At 43.9% G+C, this 4,697-nt stretch overlaps 1 long non-coding RNA gene across 1 annotated transcript; it reads right to left on the bottom strand.

Annotated features, from left to right (window-relative positions):
• Positions 1 to 4,063: 4,063 nt before the first annotated feature.
• LOC119311949 lies at positions 4,064 to 4,697 on the bottom strand. The gene is made up of 3 exons (XR_005151193.1): positions 4,589 to 4,697; positions 4,417 to 4,476; positions 4,064 to 4,328 (listed from the first exon to the last, which is right to left on the bottom strand). It is a non-coding gene; the product is annotated as an uncharacterized LOC119311949 (long non-coding RNA).

Below are 4,697 nucleotides of genomic sequence, written 5' to 3' on the forward strand. Positions count from 1 at the left end.
CGATAATTCGGTTTACGATGAGTCGCCAGAGGAAGAACGGGCAATCTCCTGGTCAATTGAATCAACAGAGTTAAGTGGTAAGTAAATAAGACCCGCCGGCAGGTGAAAGAATTTAAAGTTAAAAAGAACCTCGTTTTGATGTTTTCGAGGAGCGGGAGTGTTCGGTAAGCCGGAAGACAATTCTTCACCTCCACTGGTCCGGGTCTGACATCGATTCTCATGTTGCTGTTGCTTCAGAAGAAAATGAGGATCTAAATAAGCCAAGAGGTGTGAAAAACTTACTTTTCGGGTTACTTGTCAAAGTTTCTGTCTTGGCAAAGTTTCTGAGCCGGAGGAAATAATAGTTACCTCTTCTTCAGCTGCTTGGCTGGCTCCCGTGTCATCCTGATAATAGTCAGTGCCCATAAGATGGTTGAAAAACGAGCTAAGAGAGTCAAGGGCTACCTCCGACTCAGAGGTGTCATCTAGATTAAGCAGATCAGAGGCGCTTGGTTTCTTATTTCTCTTGGTTGTCTTATTGGTGGTTTTCTTGGCGGCTTTCTTGGCGGCCCTGGCCTTCTTGGCAGCTTCATGATCATACTCCTTTTTCCAAAAGTCAGAATTAGCCTGAAAAGGTCATCAGAGGTTGACTTAATAAAGTATTTGAATAATGAGATAAAGGTAAGTAAATTCAGAGACTCACATCCGGTGGCGGGTTAAGCTTGCAGAAAGTGTTCAGACCCACTTTGATGATATCTTCTAGATCTTCATTCAGAAGGGAATTAACCATTTCGTTAACCACCTCGTCAGTTAAGGGCGCGGAGCTGTGGCGCAGTGGATCTTTTACACCACCAGTGTAAGTGCACATTAAGCTAGTGTGGCGACTCAAGGGTATAATCCGCCAAGAAACCCAGCACCTGACCAAATCAATGCCAGTTAACCCGTTTCCTAGCAGAGCTTTAACCTTTGCAATTGTAGGAGCAATTCTTGCCCGTTCGGCAGTGGTAAGTTTTTCAGGAAGATTGTGCTTTGGGTCCAGATGCTCGACACGGTAACCCGGCAGTGGGTTCTCGTCAGCCAAAGAGGTATCTTTGCAGTAAAACCACATCTAATTCCAATCCTTGGGGTGACTCAGCAGACATGCATAAGGGAAGATGGCATCTCTTCCGCGTTGAATCGAGATTTCGCAGTTCCAAGATGGGCCGTTCGTGAACTCATTTTGGCGGTTCAAATGAAAATATTCTCTAAAGAGATCGATGTTGCGCTCCTCTTGAAGGTATACTTCGCAGAAGACTTGAAATTGCAGATATTTGACACGGAATTGGGTCCAATGTCTTGATGATGAAGTTGGAAGAAGTGCATAACATCTCAGAAAAACTTAGAGCCAGGTGGTGAGAAGCCCCGGTTCATGTGATCAGTGAATACAATAACTTCGCCATCCTTTGGTTGAGGCCTTTCTTCACCAGGTTCAGGGGCACGATAATGCATAACACTCTTTGCGGGAAAGTACCCGATTTTGACAAAATCTTTGAGTGAGCCCTCGATGACGATGGAGGGAACCCAATTGCATGTATAGACTATATTTGGCGGCATTGTGAAGAGAGAAAGCCTAAAGGAAGGGAAAGTTTTGCCGGTTTAAATCAATTGGGGAAATCGCAAGTTAACAGTTACAATATATACTCAGAATGGCGGCTTAAGTGAGGACTAATGATATATGAGTAATTGTAAGCCGGACATATAAGCCGCCATGACACATACTGGTATTCAAGATCTGACAAAAGCAAAGTTTTACCAAGTATTGGGACAAACAGGTTTCACAGATTGAAGCTATAAGTTTGGATTTGCAACTATTCAGAAAAATGGAATAAAATTTGAACCTAAGGCGGCGGAAGCAGAAGAGTGGGGGTGCTCAGATGAGATCTATTGCAAAGAAGATATAGTCTGATATCAAAAAATAAGTGCTAAAACTGCTACCGTGTGAGTTCTATGCTATTTTCAGATCAAAGTTATGCGATCTAGGACGGAGAAAGGGAAGAACGGTGATGAACACCAATGAACAGAGAAACCCTAACACAGATCTATGAGAGGAAAGACAGAGACTTACTGGCGATGGTTAAACAGCGGAGGAGTGGCGCGGTGTTCTGGTCCGTTCAGGGTGATGCAGCGGCCAGAGTCAATGAAGGAGACGAAGGTCGACGGCGGCGGAGATCGGGTGCACTGGAGCGTCGCGAGGAGGAAGAAGAAGGAGAGAAGGCAAATGGGAGAATGGAAAGTGAACCCGTCGCATACACGGGAATCGAGGAGACAAGAAAATGGATATGTGGCGGTGCGACCGCCTCGATTTTTGGAGGGTCAGTAAAGAAAAAGATTTAATTAAGATTTGGGCCGTGTGTAGTATTAATTACAGGTGATGTCGCGGCGGGTTACCGCAATTTCCGGAGATGGTGTCATGGCGGGTTACAATATTTCACAGGAAGATGAAGAAGGATTTTCCTAAGTGATGAAGATTGACATGAACAAGTTCAAATCAACCTGGGGCCTAATGTTGGGGATATAACTATTGGGTATGACCCGCCCAGGAGGGGCCGGGTTATCCCAATGGCGGTTCATCTAGACGAAGCCCATGAGTATGTGAAGGTGGCGGTTCATCTAGACGAAGCCCATGAGTATGTGAAGGTGGCGGTTCATGAAGTAGGCCTGTTAAGGGGCCCAAACCGAGAGGCGGCTTAAGGCCCATGAGTATAAACCGCCATGTATATGTAACTTGTATTATAAGGCATGTAAGATAAGTCACCAAGCCGGACATGTTTGTATGAGCCGGTCGAAACTCTGTAGGCCGCAGGGCGTCAACCCATGTATATAAGGGGACGACCCAGCAGCGGCTTAGGGCAAGAAACAACAAGTCGAGTGCCAGGCAAAGCGTATTTGCTCCCTGGTAATTGAAACCCTAGCAGTACCACCTCAAAATGGAGTAGGCTTTTACCTTCACCTCAAGGGGCCGAACCAGTATAAACTCTATGTGTCCTTTGTCCCGTTTAACCCCTTTAAGCTAACCTCGTTGCAATGGCTCCACAACTAAGTCCTTCTACAAGGACATCTGCCGTGACAATTCCACGACAGGAATCATGCCCCCAAATGTCTCGGAATAAAAATGGCAAGTTCATTGTAAAAACTATCTATAACTATCGATCTGATGTGGGCCTAGATAGATTTTCTAAACATCTTTGGTAAGCTAATGTTCCCCAGAAAATCAGAATCTGGCTTTGGAATGTCATTTCCACCAAAGACAACATGATCAAAAGAAAGTGGGTTGGCAACCCTTTGTATCATTTTGCCCAGAGTTTGAGAATATTCGTCATTTTGTTTTTCATTGTTCAACTACGTGTGATATGTAGATGCATCGGTCCTAATTCTAGGCATACATGTTTCTCAAAATATTTTTTGGTGGATTCTCAGTAATTTGCCAAAAAATGGGTACCTGCTGATGGTAGGTTTAGGTGCTCTATGCTGGGCAATCTGGAAACTTCTTAGTCGGGCCTGTTTTGAGAAGAAACTTGTTGCTCCTCCGCTGAGTTTGTTTGTTATGCTTGTTCTTTCATGCACTACCGGGTAGGCAAAATGAAGGTGAACGAGTTGCACTGAAACATGGAGTGGTGGTTGTACAGACAGTGGCTTCGGAGCTCCATAATGATGGTCGTGCAGAGAGAGGAAGGGATGTCGAAATGTTGGAAGCGAGAGATGTTGAGGATGATGAAATTGGTAATACTAGCGTTGATGATGTGATGAAGGAACATGAGTTTGAAACTTGATCCCTATAGTTTGCTAATGTTGTAAAGATGGTCAATCCCCCTCCCCCCTACATGGATGATGGATTTGAGGATGTTTATCTCCCCCATGTAATATATACTGTGATGGGTTGTCATGTAGTTTCTTACTTCTATTTGTTGCGGTGCATGCAGCAATGGTTGGCGACACTTTTGTTTAAGCCTTTTGTTGATTTTTTTGTCTTTGCACCTGGATGCTTTTTGCTTGTTTTGTTCTGTTATCTTTTGATAATGGAACCAGATCCATAACACACATTCACTTATATATTATGCATTGTGCTATTGATATATCATATAAAATGGCCCGCTGAAATCGCTAATCAAGACACTTGTGCCAAAGGCAGTAAGAATACAATAGAAATGAGGGGTATTTATTAGGGCACTTCCTTGTCGTGTACAAGGTGTGCCATACTCGAAGGCTTTAGTCAGACGGAGGCGCCTCTACCAACTTAGGTGCGTGGATCTGGGGTGCGTGTCCTTCTACACCGGCATAGTCCACCGAGATCAATGATTCAAACGCACGGCCTGGAAAGAAAACTTAAAGTTAACCCAGAACATCAGTGGTACTTAACAACATCCAAGAACCTAAAAGAATCTACTCCCATATGCTTACTTTGTGCCAGAGAAGGGAGCTCAGACAAACTTGGACTGGGAGCCAGGTCCCTATGGTTCACTGCAACATGATTATAGAATAAGTTTAAGTACCGACCCTTGTGAGGTTAGTAAAAATATATGATGAAACAATTGTTATTCATTCAAAGAAATGATACGTAAAAACAAAATACCTGATTGAAAGCTTCCGCAGCGTATACCAAATGCAGGTAAGGAACATAGAGAGACGACAAGGAAAATGAAAACAAGGTGGCAAAATTGGCTCTTCATTTTTGTTCTTGA

This window comes from Triticum dicoccoides, chromosome 1A, assembly GCF_002162155.2.
Source record: "Triticum dicoccoides isolate Atlit2015 ecotype Zavitan chromosome 1A, WEW_v2.0, whole genome shotgun sequence".
NCBI classification, from domain to species: domain Eukaryota; kingdom Viridiplantae; phylum Streptophyta; class Magnoliopsida; order Poales; family Poaceae; genus Triticum; species Triticum dicoccoides.